This window comes from Schistocerca serialis, chromosome 8 (genome assembly GCF_023864345.2).
Source record: "Schistocerca serialis cubense isolate TAMUIC-IGC-003099 chromosome 8, iqSchSeri2.2, whole genome shotgun sequence".
Classification (NCBI taxonomy): domain Eukaryota; kingdom Metazoa; phylum Arthropoda; class Insecta; order Orthoptera; family Acrididae; genus Schistocerca; species Schistocerca serialis.
This window is the reverse complement of record NC_064645.1, coordinates 185432768-185452021: the sequence shown is the minus strand read 5'-3', so window position 1 is coordinate 185452021 and position 19254 is coordinate 185432768.

The window sequence follows — 19254 nt, the reverse complement described above, 5'->3', positions numbered from 1 at the left end:
TTTCTAAACAAGGTCATGTGCAGCGTGATGTTGACTAACATGATAGGACTACAAACAAATTTCAAGCTTTAATGTTGTGGAAGATCAATTTTAGAGTCGCAACATTTGGCCCGTGAAAAGCCATTAACATGAAATGAGGAACATTACTGAATGGTTCTCATATGTTTTCTACTATTTTAAATAATTCACCTTTACTCTGCTTCTGTACCGGGAGAAAGATGAATGAAATGATGAGTAGTGAGTAAGATCCTTGACTCTGCCTCTAGCTTTTATCTGTGGCTGACTTGTTAGACAGTCAGTTGTGCAACGCTAGGACGTTTTTATTTGAGAAATAGTAGCGTGTAGTTGAGTTTCTCAAACAATGAGATCTCTTTTCTGTGAATCTGCGAGAAACTCTTTGGAATACTTCATTATGGAGATGAAAACTCATCTATAACGCTCTCTTGTTCTTTTTATTGATGGAGGAATTTTAAAGGCATGTGTGTAATTTTTGTAATGAGCAAATTTTTTTATTGTTACAGTCTTCTTATGTCATGCTTTTCCTCAACAATCAGAGTTTTATTTCTCAAGAATGTTTTATTTAGAGTAAAACCCTCTTTCGTGATTCGAATTAATCTGGTAAAGATGTCGTGTGTGCATTGCACCTGTCTCCTCCACACCACGTGACAGATCGTTTCTGACGAATTAATATTTAATAGATTATTTATCTTCAGCTTCTGCATCTACTGATGTGTATTTGCTTCCGAGAATGTCGGTGCTCCAGACTTAAAAACAGCATGCTGAACAAGACTGAACAAGAGATCAGTAACTTCTATTTCAGAACACGTCTCAGCTTGCATTCTTGTGCAAACAGTGTGCAGTCAGGACCATTAGCTGTCATCCTAGCAAGCACATTAATTTTCAGTGAACATTATAGGTAATTTCAAGCAGCTAATTTCTTCCGAATTAAATAGTAATTTTTTTTTTTTTTATATTCCAAGTTAAACTGTGCACTTCGTATCACGTAACGTTCATAATGTACTTCGGTACTGAGTTTTAGTTATATAGTTTTCATTGAGCACACGGATTCATTTCCTTTATTTCAAATTTTGCATTTCATGAAGTTTAAAATTCTGTTCCGCGTCGCTGCTCACATGCTCAACAAAGGGCCAACCAACACTCAGTTCTGTTCAGCAATTGAATACGTTTTCTAAAATACATGTTATATGAGGAGAAAGTTTTCGAAATCAGTATATTTTCATTTCTAACAAACAGACAATATTTTTATAAAAAGCTTGCAGTCCCGCTTCTACCTTATACTTGATTTATGCAGCTACATTTACAACGCCGAGTCTCGATAATAGCAAACAAAGAAAATTTTAATGGACACTACCAGCTGAAAAAGCGAACAGATAAATGCAAGTATATTCTGTCACGTGATCCAATGCCGTGATGAAATGTCTGTATTCAGCAACAAATAAATAAATGAAATAGAAGATAAAAGTAAAACACCTAGAAGTGTAATATGTCAGATGTCGTTTTGAAATCGTATTGAACGTTCACAGAAGTAAGAAAAATTGAACGACAGGTTAACTAGAATTAACTGTCGTCATATTCCTGTTTATTATCTCAGTAACACAGTCCTCTGGACCAATTTCTCATTAAGATCCTTGTAAACCTTCACCGAACTTTTGAATAATAGTTGTTGGCAAGGGTTATTTGATTTCGCATCACAAAATGGTTCTGCTAACGTCCTGTGACCTATAGACAGCATCATCTTCATTTTTTCGTAAAAGTCATTGATTTCTCTGTTGATCATCACGAGAACCTCATCAACTCAGTTATCATTTCTCGTAGTACTTGATTTTTCATACACTGCCTTATTTCTATATATTCACAGGTCTCTAACTCGCTTCGTCATTATTTCAGTTACTCTTTCGATTACTTCTCTGTTCTATGTCAGCGCATATTTGAGAAATATTGTGCTTCAGGAACACATCTCTTTCAAGTAAAAATCATGCTATAGCCAATAATAGCATGCTAAAGCCAATAATAGAAGCCGTTTGCGTCCACAAGAACGGCATTTTATAGCTTTCAATCAAAATGAAATCCTCTCTTTTCTCGAGTTTCTGTCTTTTCAGGATTAATTTCTAACTTTTACTGATTATACCAGTGTTCTGTGAATAGCTTCGCTTTTGTTTCTTCTTCTTCTACAAAATTTCTCCAGCAAAGGTTTATTTATTAATCAGTAACCACGTTGGTATTTCGAAATTTTTAAATAGTTTTCTGTTACAGTTCAACATTAGTGCACACCTGTCTGACTAACAACTAGGTGTTATAGCGATTCTTACGTACTGGCGTAGACCGACGATGTAATTTTCACGTACGGATTCTCATTTCTATTCAACTTACTTTACATAGCAGTACTGAAATCTTTCTTACAGGGGAAAATGCCCATCGCACACCCCTCAGATTTAATGACCCGTCAAAAACTGAACACAGATCAAGCATGAAAACGGGAAGAAGGTGTACTGAATTGGGGAAAAAAAGCAAAATAGAAGCAGTTAATGGTCCAAGCTCAAAAATACAGAATTGAGTGAGCACTAATAGTCGCGGCGTCGTGGTTAAGTGTTCACGGTGTTGGTCTGTGAAGAGGACGAGCCGTGTTCAAAACTTTTTCGTGTTTTCTTTTGTTTCACATCATTATGATCTGTCCTTTCGGTCATTGAAATGTCTGTTCTCTTTCTGTAGTCTCGGCAGTTGTACTATACATTGGTTATAGAATGTAAGTCACGTGGTGAGAATAATTTACGGTCGCAAACAAACGTGACCAATAGTGAGAGCAGGCGAGATACCACATAGATGTCTCACAGAAACGAAAACAACAAATAAACGGGAGTGAACTATGTTACAACAAAGGAATTCTAGAGCCAAAACTTCAAAAACATTAAAAACAAATGTTTTAACAGAGCACAGAGAACCTGTGTGATTATTAAACTATTGCGTTCATTTGTTATTTTCATCATTTCCTTGGGAGTGATCGCATTCATACGAATACCTAAATCGGGCAAGGAGACATATCTCACTCACTTACCAGGAGTACAAATTAGGTGGGTTGATAAGAGATTCCTATCACATGATACACTTTTGGAAAAAACGACATTCTGTCAATGGAGTGAGTAACTGATTATTTTGTAAAAATTTTTTGTTTATTTATAGACGCAATCACATTCTTATGACACAGTCATAACCGGTTTCGGCCATACAATGACCATCTTCAGATTCTAAAACAATACAAAATTTAAATTAAAACCTAGGTTTTAATATAAATTTTCTTTTGTATTGTTTTAGAATATGAAGATGGTCATTATATGGCCGATATCGGGTATGACTGTGTCATAAGAATGTGACTGCATCTATGAATTTTACATGACACAATGTTACTAATGCCGTATGTGACACAGGAGATGTGTTTTCCGGTGGATTCGGTTGACTTGTCGCGTTGTCATCAAAACTTTTGCGTTTTCCATTTGAAAACAGATTCCTTTCGGCTGATAATAGAGTAGTTGTGCAGAATCAGCTGTCATTATACGTCCCTTCCTGACACCTAGCCGTTGTAAACGGGCGTTACACCACGACACATGCACAAATTTGAATACAGCGAAAGCGGGGGAAAAAATTGGCACGAGGGAGATCTGAACACTGCTCTGCGGCTTGGCAGACAAACCGTGACCAGTTAAACACGACGCTGTTAATCTTATAAGCTGCTCTTTATTGCACTTCTTGTCGTTGGACCGTTCACTGTTTCTATTTCGCTTTTTTTTTCACAGTTCCGTACACCTTCTAGCTGTTTTCATGCTTGGTCTGGGTTCAGGTTTTGACGGGCTGTCCACTGGCCTCTATTATCACAAAATCTGAGTGGGGTGCGATGGGGAACTTCCCTTGTTAACATAAGATTGTTCTCTACCTTCATTTCTGGCGTAGCTGCGTTGTACCTCTGTTAAAAGGCGAAATTTTTTACAGTTGTATGTGTCCTTTCAGGTAGCTATCATACGTGCAAAAGAGATATATCCTTTATGAATTGAGAGTCATTATCTCAGACAGCTCGGATTACTTCAAAATGGTTGATCTTCGTATCTGTGGTTACTTCGTATCAGGTTTGCCAACATTCCTAGGATTATTTACTGATTCCCCTAAATTTCTTTCTTAATATTCGTAAGTAAACCTAACAAACATTTTAGTTATATTATCTACACAACTGAGGACCCAAACCGAATTGCATAATTGCTTCTAGCTAAAGGCTAAGCCCGAGTATTTGTTATTTTGTGACAAGAGGCTCTGGGCAACAAAACTTTTATTGTCATCAAAACACACAACCTTGCTGTAAGTTGTTTCGTAGTATCGGAAATAGTATAATTAGTAAGAGACTAAAATATCAGTCAATGACCCATTCAGTTTCTAATCTATTTTATTTTATTATATATGTTGACAAACTGATTTTTCAATATCTGCTACTATTTTTAATTTTACTTATCTGATCTAGTTCCGTCACGGGATGTATCTTGATGGAATAAAGTCTAACACGACCAGTATTTCGCAACGTTATGCATAATTCAACCCGTAATCGATTACAAACGTTTACTTGATGCTGCGAAATTTTTGAGAAGAAACTGTAAGTTTTTTGTGGATGAGATGCAAAAAACATCGTGCAACTGTGTCAAAACAGCATTTCCGTCTTCATGTACTGGGTATTGTTCTAGAAATTGCCGCTTATTAGAAGAACGAGTCGTTATTTTTTTACCGCCTCAGTATTTCTCGCTTTGGTGGTCCCCCTCTTTGGTAGTCCCCCCTCACGAGCTGATCCTGTTGCATCGGTGGTTCGGAGCTTTAGCATTCTTCATGCAAATTCACATCTTCAGTGGCCAATAAATTATTAGTTAGATAGTTAGTTTCATGTGCCATGCATCATTTGCACGTCAAATCATAATGATGTGAAACGAGTTATTTCACATTCACAATGAAATTTAATTTGTAAATTTGGCTACTTGCTGAATGTATATAAGTTTTATTATCATTATTATTATTATTATTATTATTATTATTATTATTATTATTATTATTATTATTAGATACGCATATGTGAGTTGGTAACTCCTGACCGCCATGTCTTACACATTTCAGTTATGAAATTCTCCTGCAGAACTGACAGAGCCGTCAAGGAGGAACTTCCTCAGTTTGTTTTCAAAACGGACATTTGTCTGCCAGACATTTTATATCACGGGGTAAGTGATCAAAAATTTTAGTTGCAGCATTCTGCATAACTTTTGTGCTACAGACAAACTTAACGTGGAGTAGTGAATGTCATTGGTAATGTAATCATGTACGTCATTTTTCCTTTTGAACTGTAGTGAAATATTTACAACAAACTTCACGAAGGAATAAACACAGTGTGAAGCAATAGTGAGAATTCCCCACTCCTTAAACATATTTCTACACGAAGATCGTGGGTGAGTACCACATATTATTCTTAAAACACGTTTTTAAGTAATGACGACTTCCTTTCTTGAAGTTGAGTTACCCCTGAACATTATTCCATTTGACATTACTGAATGAAAATATGCGAAATACGTCAACTTACTGATTTGCCTCTCCCCAAGATTTGCAATGATTCTAAGTGCAAATGTGGTTGAATAAAGTTGTTATAGGAGTTCCAAAATGTGCTTTTTCTCGTTTAAATTGTGATCAACATGAATAGCTATGAGTTTTGAATTTCCCACCATATTTTTATTTCCTCACCATATGTTATACTTATCACTGGTGTAGATGTGTGGAACTGAATATGTTGCGTCTTTTTAAAATTGAGTGATACCATTCGCATTAAATCTGTCAGTAATATTGTTAAGAACATTGTTTAAAGGTTCTTCTGTTGCTCAGTGGATGCTTCCATTGATTAGAATATTAGTGTCTTTCGGGACGAGAACTAGTTCTACTTTTTGTATATTAGATGGAAAATCGTTCACATTTTTCAGGAATAACTGCAGACCTAAACTCGATACCTTGGAACACTATACGTGGTTTCTCCCCCGTCAGCTGACAGTCACACAGACGAAATGAGATTTATGCGCTACTCTCTCGTTATTGGATGAGTAATACCGACAAACAAGTGTCCCTGATTCAAACGAAAATACCTTCTTAAAATTTACAACTTACGGCTGTCTGTCCGTAGTGTTTTCCTACGATCGTCTTTATACTACGCAATTTGTGACAATATTGTAGGTACGATAAGGAATATGTTTCAGTTCCTATTTTTACAGTTACATGAAGCTTTTTTCATAGACATTAACACATATTTCCAACACACCACTTTACGACCACTTTATCCCTTTTTAAAACACCACTATTCTTATTTTCTATATTTCTTTCCGCAATGTCCTTCTCCCGCACCCCATGCAACAAGTGTTGCACCCAGACTTGTGTTGTAAACGTACGATTATATTTTCCCCAGTTTTGATAGTGATTCAAAAGCTTTCACTTCCGGCTGTCCATGTACAACATTATCAGAATTTCGATTTCTTACCCAAACTCATAGGCATGCCAGTACTTGCCTCGTCCTCGCCTTTTTATTTTTTTCTTATTTATGTTTTTCTTCCCTTTTCCCCTTTTATGTTTTGTCTGTAGTATACCAACTAAAATAAAAGAAATGTGGTTATTACGGTATCAACTACTTATATACTGTAATTTATAGTCTGCAATTACCAAGTAAAAAGGAATATATCATCAGTGCAGATTGTGAACTGTCTGGTCTGACGTAAAAAGTAGCGTGAAGGCCCTTACCTGAAAAGGATAAATAAGCGTAAAAGTGAAAACAGATATTACCCGTACGTCTGTCGAAAACGTCCTTTTTGACTAACTGATTTTGAGTCTCTGCCAGAATTATGCCGCAGTTGCTGAAAGCAAGTACTCTTGATCACACAGTTAAAGCGAAGGAAGAGGATAATGGAAACAAACCTTTTAGATTCCACACAATACACTCAAAGTATTTACACCATCACCTATCTATAACTCTAACTGGTCCGAAGTATTTCTTTAAATAATAACAGTCGATCACATGTCAAAGAAGGTCAGCAACGCAAGCTATATTGCTATTTATGAGGTAGATCATTACTACTCCGTAACTACAAGTAACTTAATTTATGTGTCTTGAAGTAATTATCATTACGTGAAGCGAATTTTTTTGTAGCAGTAGATGGTATATTTGTAGCGCCACGCCCAGGATGTAACATCTGAAGATAGGCTTACCTCTCAAAGGAGATTATCTTTTAACTCAAGAATTTTTTATATAAAGCCCTGATAGCTGGCTCATAACGTCGTCATAAATGAGTTCTTTTAACTCTATAATTTTTGCTTTCTGTTGCTGAATATTGGGAATTGTATACACTGCGTTCCAGCAGTCATTGAAGTGATTTACATTCGGTAGTGGCCCGTTTTCACTACTATTCGATAAACAGGTTCGCCACTCAAAGAAATCATTCCGTCGTTTCGCAGTGTTGCGTACAACGCACGGGCTGCTGCAGTATGGTCAAAATTTGTTGTTCTCCCAGTCCTGAGTACATTGTAATCGAATTAAAAAAAAGACAAGTCGTGGAAGAGTATGAATGGCGGCGATTCTTGTCACGTCATCGATAGCTTTATAGCAGTCCATTATGGTGAGCGCCGTGTCTTTCTTTGCCCTACCACGCTACTACGATTCGTGACGCAAAACTTCTCCCAACGTAGCCGAATCGCATTTTGATTACCGATATTTACGTCGCCGTTCGGCGCCGAGTTTCTTTTGGCGATACTGCTAGCAGAGATTGGGTGGGGAGTGGGGTGCGGGGGGGGGGGGGGGGAAGACTGGGAGGCAGGGAGGGGGCAAGACGGGAACAGATATCGGTACGATTTAATTTCTAAGCCGACCTGCCGCCACACGGAGATCGCCGCGAAAGAAATGAAATCATATATACGGCTTAAAGATTATCGAGGGGCGGTGCCTTTTGTGTGACAATCAAAAGGGAGAGCCGAGAAGCTGGTCCCACCTATCCTCTTCCTCCCTCTTCCTCTTCTTTTTATTTCGGTGCTGTGGAGAGACTGCCCAAAGTGGAAGCCTGCGCCGCTGTCGCCCACCCATTCAATGCAAATAGCCGGTCTGCCGCGGGAAGAGGACCGCAGAAGGGAAGGGAAGGCACGAGACGAGGTACCGCGGTCCCACGCGGCATATGTGGCCCGCTATTTAAATGAACTCAAATCCGCTTCTTGAATGGGCGCGCTCGCACCTGACGTTTGATGAATGTTTCCATTTTGTCGGCGCGCAAGTGGCCGTTCGCTGCAGATTATGATCATGCGCGAGCTCTTCGCTCCGCCCGCTACCAGTGCGGCGTCTTTGCCAGGGATTGGGTGGGATAAATCTGCGTTCAACGCTTCGCAACTGCTCATTATACCAGAGAAGAGGTCATCATCGCTCTAGGGAGGGAACGTCAGGCGGCTAGGAACTTGTAACAATATTTCCGCATCGGGCGGTTGAATAGGTCGCCGTCGTGTACGCGTCTTGGCACTGTCTTGTCAGTAAATACTATAAGAAGCTCATCTGTATTCTGTAGTGGAATGAATGTGGCAGGTGTCCGTCGTTGGGGAATGGAAATTGTTACGTTATGAGCATCTTCAGTTGCTGGCCATAGTGGCCGAGCGGTTCTAGGCGCTTCAGTCTGGAACTGTGCGACCGCTACGGTCGCAGGTTCGAATCCTGCCTCGGGCATGGATGTGTGTGATGTCCTTAGTTTAGTTAGGTTTAAAGTAGTTCTAAGTTCTAGGGGACTGATGCCCTCAGATGTTAAGTCCCATAGTGGTCAGAGCCATTTGAACCATTTGAACCATCTTCAATTTATTGCAAACAACTGTCTACAGTGTTGTCATGAGTTCGTCTTTACAGAATACAAGTTTTACGTCACAGTACTGCAGGTACGATAAGGAATGCGCGTCACCAAATTGTTAAAACTTTCGTGCCCACTTGTTGACTAATTGCTGTTGGCTTCTGTATCGGGTTCTTCAGTTGTCGTTTGTTTGATCATTTTGAAAGATTATCGTCACACCTCCTTGCCTAGGGACGCCAGATGAAAGTCAAGCCCTGAATGAAAATCGCGCAACGTATAACTGGGGAGGGGAGCTTGAGAGCGCTACCTAGAGAGCGTGCCCTTTCTGTACGATACTAGGCAAGGGGCTGGAGGGCTCACACGCTGATGTGTGGGTCCCTGCATTCTATAGCTTTTATTTTAAATCAATTCCTTTAACTTGACTCCTATGAGATTTTTAGGGTATGTTAAACATTGACGACAATTGATTACCTACTTATTTTAAACATTATCCCTCAACTTTACAGCGATTGTAGCAATTGTTCCAGTTTACAGATATTACAATTTTACCTTTTAGCTTGGGTATATTATACAAGGTGTTACAAAAAGGTACGGCCAAACTTTCAGGAAACATTCCTCACACACAAATAAAGAAAAGATGTTATGTGGACATGTGTCCGGAAACGCTTAATTACCATGTTAGAGCTCATTTTAGTTTCGTCAGTATGTACTGTACTTCCTCGACTCACCGCCAGTTGGCCCAATTAAAGGAAGGTAATCTTGACTTCGGTGCTTGTGTTGAGAGGCGACTCATTGCTCTACAGTACTAGCATCAAGCACATCAGTACGTAGCATCAACAGGTTAGTGTTCATCACGAACGTGGTTTTTCAGTCAGTGCAATGTTTACAAATGCGGAGTTGGCAGATGCCCATTTGATGTATGGATTAGCACGGGGCAATAGCCGTGGCGCGGTACGTTTGAATCGAGACAGATTTCCAGAACGAAGTTGTCCCGACAGGAAGACGTTCGAAGCAATTGATTGGCGTCTTAGGGAGCACGGAATATTCCAGCCTATGACTCGCGACTGGAGAAGACCTAGAACGACGAGGACACCTGCAATGGATGAGGCAATTCTTCGTGTAGTTGACGATAACCCTAATGTCAGCGTCAGAGAAGTTGCTGCTGTACAAGGTACCGTTGACCACGTCACTGTATGGACAGTGCTACTGGAGAACCAGTTGTTTCCGTACCATGTGCAGCGTGTGCAGGCACTATCAGCAGTTGATTGGCCTCCACGGGTACACTTCTGCGAACAGTTCATCCAACAATGTGTCAATCCTCATTTCAGTGCAAATGTTCTCTTTACGGATGAGGTTTCATTCCAACGTGATCAAATTGTAAATTTTCACAGTCAACATGTATGGGCTGACGAGAATCCGTACGCAATTGTGCAATCACGTCATCAACACAGATTTTCTGTAAACGTTTGGGCAGGCATTGTTGGTGATGTCTCGATTGGGCCCCATGTTCTTCCACCTACGCTCAATGGAGCACGTTATCATGATTTCATACGGGATACTCTACCTGTGCTGCTAGAACATGTGCCTTTACAAGTACGACACAACATGTGGTTCATACACGATGGAGCTCCTGCACATTTCAGTCGAAGTTTTCGTACGCTTCTCAACAACAGATTCGGTGACCGATGGATTGGTAAAGGTGGACCAATTCCATGGCCTCCACGCTCTCCTGACCTCAACCCTCTTGATTTTCATTTATGGGGGCATTTGAAAGCTCTTGTCTACGCCACACCGGTACCAAATGTAGAGACTCTTCGTGCTCGTATTGTGGACGGCTGTGATACAATACGCCATTATCCCTGGCTGCATCAGCGCATCAGGGATGCATGTATCCTCACTAACGGAGGACATTTTCAACATTTCCTGTAACAAAGTGTTTGAAGTCACGCTGGTACGTTCTGTTGCTGTGTGTTTCCATTCCATGATTAATGTGATTTGAAGAGAGGTAATAAAATGAGCTCTAACATGGAAAGTAAGCGTTTCCGGACACATGTCCGCATAACATATTTTCTTTCTTTGTGTGTGAGGAATGTTTCCTGAAAGTTTGGCCGTACCTTTTTGTAACACCCTGTATACTAATATGCACGCACATTTCTACGGGTAAGACTGAATTGAGTTGGCCAAATGTATACCACCAAAATCTCCCAATATTTTACAATGACATCCACTATGTGAGGAGGATAACGGGCAAACTGGGGACCAGACAAATTAACACAGGGGTCTAATTTCCGAAATTAAACGAGAACATTCACTTCCTTACACATTCCGAAGATGTAAATAAAAGAATTAGTGTAAATATTCTAATACCTCTCTTCCACGCGTGAACATCGAGACAGTCGCACTGAGGGCATGTCTGCTCACTTACCCGTCTTCTGTAACACTCCCAGAATATCGCGGGCACACGGAGGTCTTCCTGGGCCCCGGTGGAGGGGATGGTCGAACCACTTGGCCGTGACCAACCTCTCGACCCCAAAATATTGTGACACTGGAAAGTCTTTGACTTTTACCTGCCTGTGCTGTCTCTCTGATCCCCCACCCAGGTGTAAGGTTGGCACTACTATACTACAGAACTACTTCCCAACTAAGATTTGGCCACGCTTTATGGAAAGATGTGAGGAAGATTAGGAAAGTTCATGTGCAGATTTACATTCACGTACAAGAAATACATAATACACAACAGATATAAATACGTATTATGAAGCCTGACAGGTTTCTTTCCACCAGTCCACATGTGTTCTGTTGCACCCGCGGCCGGCCGCGTCATGCAATAAAATTGGCGGCGGAGCAGCGAAACCTGCTGCTTGTGGAGCGGAAACGACTGTACCGTTTCAATTTTTCTGACGTTTCGCCATCACGGTTGGCCGGCGTCGTCAAAGCTCCACCGTCCACTGTTGATGGTGGATTGGAATCGAGCTCGCGACCGCAGACTACATGTACATGACGCGTTAACATCCAAGAGCATTTCCGTGGTTATTACTGAGCCGTGGAGGCGTTCTGCTATCTTTGGCTCCTCTGACTGACTGGCGTCCCGGTAGGAGGCGCGAATGTCGCAGTGATTCGCTCTGTTTATCGATGTTGGCAAGGGAGGAAAAGGTGGGGACTTGTGCCGCGGTTGGCGAGTTGGTTTTGGTACGTGGCGGCAGCAGTTATAGACTGAGGGGCCAGTCTGTTGACGTGGTGGCCATTGGGGCCTCTTGGTACATTCGAAGCCGTATGCCCGATAACATCCATTGTGGCTGATTTGAGTTTTGGAGAGAGAGTGCACGAGCAGTTTGCCTTCTGGAATGTTCTCGTCTGTGCACTTCGGATGTTGGCTGCGGGAATAATGCTTTGAATGATGGCATATGGCGTACTAAAGAACCTTTGATGCGTATTGTGTTTATTCCCTCTGCGAACGCGGCCTGCGGAGTTCGAAAGAGGAAGCTTTCTTGTATTTACTGTAATCTATTTGGAGCCGCGAGTGTAACTTTGGTTAGTGATTTCTACACTATTGGCCATTAAAATTGCTACACCACGAAGATGAAGTGCTACAGACGGGAAATTTAACCGACAGGAAGAAGATGCTGTGATATGCAAATGATTAGCTTTTCAGAGCATTCACACAAGGTTGGCGACACCTGCAACGTGCTGACATGAGGAAAGTTTCCCACCGATTTCTCATACACAAACAGCAGTTGACCGGCGTTGCCTGGTGAAACGTTGTTGTGATGCTTCGTGTAAGGAGGATGTGGTGTGCGTACTGTAAGACCTTCGGTACACACACCATCAGATTATTCGACTTGTCGCTCTAACGAAGTAGGCGAGTGTCAGCAATATGTCTCGTGGTCTTATCGTGGCGTGTTTATCTTCTGCCGTTAGGTCAGATGATAGAAATGCCACTTGCACGCTTAGAGTAGCAGATTGACGGTAACCAACTTTAAACAGAACTTGATTAATTTTCACACACATTTATTAAAATAATAAAAAGCATAGACATTACGTAACTTGATTCTGGATGCTATTTACAATTAACAATCTGAAGTTCCTTTGGTCTTGGTACATGAATCTTATCCTCACATATCTCTGATACTTAACAAAGTGTCTATACATTTATCTTCATGGCTGTGTACAGGAATATGATAATCTTCTTAGGTGCAGACTGAAACTTGACTATAGACTGGTACAGACTAATGCAGACTGACTGATCGGAGGTCTGTACACTCGTTATAATACCTCGCGCGTTCAGGTATCACAGTGCGAGTGTGATCCGCGAGGAGAAAAGGTTCTATGTTAGCAGCAATCTCATTGGCTGCGTTACATATTAATAAGCGGATCGGCGGAAGCAGAATTTGGTCCGTCTCTAAGGCAGCGCCATCTCGTAGTGCGGAGACGGACGAGCGCTGCGACTGCGCTGTTGTGCTTAGCAGGGCACGCTCTAGTGGGAAAGTTGTGTACGCGCTGACTATGCGGAACTATGTAGACAACAGAGGAGAAATGCGTACCATCACGTTTCCGACTTTGATAAAGGTCGGATTGTAGCCTGTCGCGATTGCGGTTTGTCATATCGCGACATTGCTGCTCGCGTTGGTTCAAATGGCCCTGAGCACTATGGGACTTAACTGCTGAGGTCATCAGTCCCCTAGAACATAGAACTACTTAAACCTAACTAACCTAAGAACATCACACACATCCATGCCCGAGGCATGATGACGTCAACATTCACAGGTTTAATACACGTTTACAGTTTGGCCTCGCATACACCAAGTTTCTCCTTTCCGCAACTTTGCGGGATTTGGCTATAGGACTTAGGGGCACATATTTTACTGCAGCAGAGCTCCTGCTTGTAAGTACTTTCGTGGATGCCTTTGCCACCTGTTGCGCGGACGACAATAATATTATATCCTTACAAAAGCAGCTAGCAAGTCTGCTGAAACAGAAAAAACTTCCAATGAAAAAATGGGATAGTATTTATAATATACTAGAGGTCATATGCTAAACGGATCAGCGAAGAGTTGCAGAACACACAGCAGTGTTAGGCATTGATTGCGACACGGAATAAGTTTTCTATGATTACCGTCCCATAACCGATAAACTGCAGTATGAGCCTGCTAATTAAATGAAAGTTACTGCACGTGACTGCGAAATTCTATGATTCTCTTGGTATCTTTTCATCAACATCCATTGTATAAAAAATTGTTTTTCAGGGTATGTGATGCCTTGGGGAGGGTTCATGGAGCAGTGCTGTACATCAGAATCTCCAAGACTAAAAACACATTTGTTATTTTGATCCTAAGTAAAAGCAGTGTACTTTATTAAAATGGACACGCTTCGGCGCCTTGACTAGTATACACCTTCCTGGGTTCGCGAATTCTGAGATTTTTTCACCAGTTCTCCGTAATTGACATCGCAAACGTCATAATGTGGAGCGATCCTATGGTGACTCTGGACTAGATACGGAGAGGCCGAAATTGCCAGAATACGTTTGTCCGTAGAGTAATTGACACCTAAGAGAGTTTGACGCCATTGCAGTGGCGACACTGTTCAAATGGTTCAAATGGCTCTGAGCACTATGGGACTTAACATCTGAGGTCATCAGTCCTCTAGAACTTAGAACTACTTAAACCTAACTAGCCTAAGAACATCACAGACATCCATGCCAGAGGCAGGATTCGAACCTGCGTTTGTAGCGGTCGCGCGGTTCCACACTGGAGCGCCTAGAACCGCTCGGTCACACTGGTCGGCGGCGACATTGTCCCATCACATATGATCCTGGAGATCTGGTGTTACGTGGAACATCAATGGGAAAATTCCGGTCTTCTGTACTATGATGGAATGGACCTCCGTGTTAAAGTCAGCCACTTCACACGTGGTCTCTGGAAAAAATCCCTGACGATTCCCTTCCAAAGATGCGAAAGATATTGAAAATTCTTTCATTATTATTGGTTTGGTGTGTTCCATTGACGCGTCAAAATATAGAGCTTACTGGTAACATTACGCATAACGGCATGGATTATTGCCTTTGATCTATAATGTTCGACGCTCAGAAAATGTTAAGAGCAAATTCACTTTCCAAGAGTTAGAATCAGAAAAACGCAATTGGATGCGGAAATACCCAGCTTCCAACGAAATATGAAATTTAATGTTATAACAAGTTCCTTCGTAACGAACTTGTACGACTTGGAAGACGAGTTCACTTTGCAGAGTCTAAAATACAAGAAAAGCACCCACTACTCATGGAGTATACCCACCCATTCATAAAACTACTCAGTCGACAGAAGCATGTACATTAATACCACCTAGGAACTACTATAGTGCTGTCTGAAATAAGTAACGACTTCTGAATCTTGAAGGGAAGAGAAACGGTAAAAAAGATCATACATACGTGTCTCCTTGGAAACTAAACAGAAGTGTCCGCGTATCCGAGGTATAAGGTCCTCTACCACCTGACTGTATTGAAATCACCAAGCCGTTTTCGGTAACAGGCGTAGATTTCGAAGGTCCACTTTTCGTCAAGCTCGATAATTTGTTTCGGTGTTACAACCTTCTTTTTAGTTTTTGCTATAACAACAGCTCTCCAATTTGAATTAATATTAAATATGAAAACAAGCAATGAAGAAGTGGAGATTTTCCCGTACGGCCATTTCACGAGTGTACCGTGAATATCAGGAATACGGTAAAAAATCAAACCTCTGACATCGCTGCAGCCGGGAAAAGATCCTGCAAGAACGGAACCCACACCGACTGAAGAGAACCGTTCAACGCGACAGAAGTGCAACCCTTCCGCAAATTGCTGGAGATTTCAATGCTGGGCCATCAGCAACCATTCAACGAAACATCATCGATATGGGCTTTGAGGAGCCGAAGGCCGATCGTGTATCCTTAAGACTGCACGACAGAACGCTTCACGCCTCGCCTGGACCCATCAACACTAACATTGGACTGTAGATGACTGGGAACATGTTTCAAGCTGTATCGAGCGGATGGACGTGTACGGGTATGGAAAGAACCTCATGAATCGATGGACCCTGCATGGGCTACTGTTGAAGTTGGTGGAGACTCTGTAATGGTGTGGACGTGTGCAGTTGGAGTGATACGGAACCCCTGATATGTCTAGGAACGACTCTGTCAGGTGACACGTACGTAAGCATCATGTCTGATCACCTGTATCCACTCATGTTCACTGTGCATTCCGACGGACGTGGGCAATTGAAGCAGTGCAATGTGGCGCCCCACACGCCCAGAATTACTACAGAATGTCTGCATAAACTCTCTTCTGAGTTGAATTACTTCCGATGCCCACCAAACTCGCCAGACATGAACGCTATTGAGCATAGCTGGGATGCCTTTCAACGTGCTGTTCAGAAGAGATTTCCACGCCCTCGTACTCTTACGGATTTATGGACAGCCCTGCAGGATTGATGGTTTCATTTCCCTCCAGCACTACTTTAGACATCAGTCGAGTCCCATCTCCTTAATTTCCTACCTTTTTGCAATTTCTTCAGTTTTAATTAACAGTTAATAACAAGTCAATTGTGGTCAGAGTGCATACCTGCCCCTGGAAATATGCTGAAATTTAATATGTAATTCGTAAACTTCAGTCTTGCTATTGTATAATAAATCTGAACCCTCCTGGTGTCTCCAGGTCTCTTAACGATTCTCTAACCAGGTCTTGGTGATAAATGAATTGTGCTATGCGCAAAATTCTACCAGGCGGCTTCCTCTTTCGTTCCTTTTGCCCAGTCCACCCGCAAGTTTTCGTTCTCTTCCTTTTTTCTGCTATCGAATTCCAATGACGAAATTTTCGTTTCCCTAATCTATCTGAATAAATTCTTTTATCTTATCGTATATTTCTGCGATTTCTTCACCATCTGCGGAGCTAGTTGGCATATAAATTTGTACTACAATGGTGGCTGTGGGCTTCGTGTATATGTTGGTATCTTGGTTACAATAACGCGTTCACCGCACTGTTTACAGTTGCCCACCAGCATTCCTATTTTCTTATTCATTATTAAGCTGACTCCTGCATTACCCCTGCTTGATTTTGTATCTATAACCAAGTATTCAATTGTCCGAAAGTCCTGTTCCACTTGCCAATAATCTTCACATATTCTCACAATATCTAACTGTAGCCGTTCCATTTCCCTTTTTAGGTTTTCTAACCTACCTCCCCCTACTGAGAGATTTAACATACCACTCTCCGATCCGTAGAGCGCCAGTTTTGTTTTTCCTGATGTCGTCATCCTCTTGAGTAGTCCTCTCCTGAGTATCCGAATGGGGGACTATTTTATTTACTGAATTTTCTACCCAAGGGGATGCTATAATCATTAAACAATACAGTAAAGCTCCGTACCCTCGGGAAAAATTACGTATCTAGTTTCCCCTTGCTTTCAGCCTTTAGCAGTACCAGCACTGCAATATCGTTTTGGTTGATATTATAAAGCGAGATCCCTCAGTCATCCTGATTGTAGAGTTATAAACTAAATATCTACAAAACCCATCAAGTGAATTACAAAATAGACTATCAATGGGGATATTACGATGTAACAGCATACATTATTCATGAAACAGTAGTTTACGGGTTAAGAAAATACGTGTACCTGTTATTCTTACATGTTGACTTTAGTTGCTTGCATCCGAGTGGGGCTACGTAAACATTATACAAGGACGAATGATGGAAGACTGGAAGACTGAACGATATCTTACATAACAATGCTAGAATGAAAAATGCTATCACAGTACAAAAAAGACAAGGTAGGCCTGTGCAGACTTAAGGATGTAAAAGAAGGGAACTAGCTTTTCTACTTGTCTGGAACATTCAGAGACATTTAAATAAAAATATCTTGACATACTCGCAATTTTTTACTTGTTGGTATCAGTACACGTGCCATGTAATATAATGTGTCATGTCAAGTCTAGTAACATCGTTCAAGATGTCATATAGTAGGAAACATGTCATCATGTCTACCAGAATGGCATTTGCCTTGTAGTGCGTTATGATACAACTGGTCCCCACTAGGGGATACATCCTATATACTCGTACAAGCAAACACGTATCTTGGATACTTCCTATTGTAGATACATCCCACTCCCTAGAAGCACGTAAGTTTGTTCTTACGTCTCTAACCGTGCATGTAACAGGTGGTGGGCTTGGGGAGAAATTGTCCCTTCGAGGAAAAAAATCAACTCCCCCACCCAAAAAAATAAAGAATAAGATGTTTTTTCATCCCAACAGTAGCAAATCCAGCCCCAGAAATTTTGTCCCTGTAGAAAAACTTTCTCAGAAATTACATGTATGCTCTTCAGGCGTATGGTACAATATATTGTTTAGTATGGCTGACGAATATTCTGGATTTTGGCACAGGATGAGGAACTTTTGCAAGATCAGGTTTACCAACACCTCGCAGCTCAGATAGCTCACTGCCCTGAGGATGCAGGGTTAACTCAAAAAAGAGTGAATATGTCAAGACGTTTCCATTTAAATTTCTTTGAAGCTGGCAGATAATTTTCCTTCTTCTGCATCCCTAACTCTGCCCAGGAGGTACTCATCTTTTTTATGCTACAGTAAGAGCATTATTCATTCGTGTGTCCCAACTTTTACTGTATCACAATTCTAACATTAGACCGCCACAGCTTGCCAACCGATGTATATTTTTGTTGACTCGGACGACGACCTACCAGGGATAGGTTTTTTCATTGTCTTTTCCACCATGTTCTTTGAGGTGGACACCGTTAGTCTTTCTCCTCTACCATTACCAACCTGGGATGGTTGAACTTGTCCAGTATCGCATGCTGTGTCCTCAGAGCATGCAAGCATGACCACCACACCAAGGTCACATGCTTGTACGACGGTTTTTGCTTTTATTTTTTCATACGTTTTTATTTTTTACTATTGTTCTATTTTGTTTTATAATTTGTATTTTCTAATTCTGCATATTTTTTATTCTTAATTTTTTGTTTTGTAGTTACACATCTTATTCATATACGCATGAGGCTGTCTACGCATTGTAAAGATAAATGCTCAACACAGTATACAAAATAACAGCAAACAAAAATAGGATACATACAAAACATTAAATACTGTTCGAAGTTTTTGATAATATTTATATAAATATTTTATGCTGCCTTGATAAACTTACGATGCAACCATAATATATAAACTTAGAATGAGAACAAAAATGTAGAATGGCTGTACAAAAAATGACGTGTGCACATGGTTCATGTGAAGTAGCAGCTTCGAAGCTTAGGAAAATGTGTAAATATCTCCACTCACACATACTACTGTTAAAAAGGGTTACTTGTCAAAGGCTTTCTGGACGGCAAATGTCTTTCG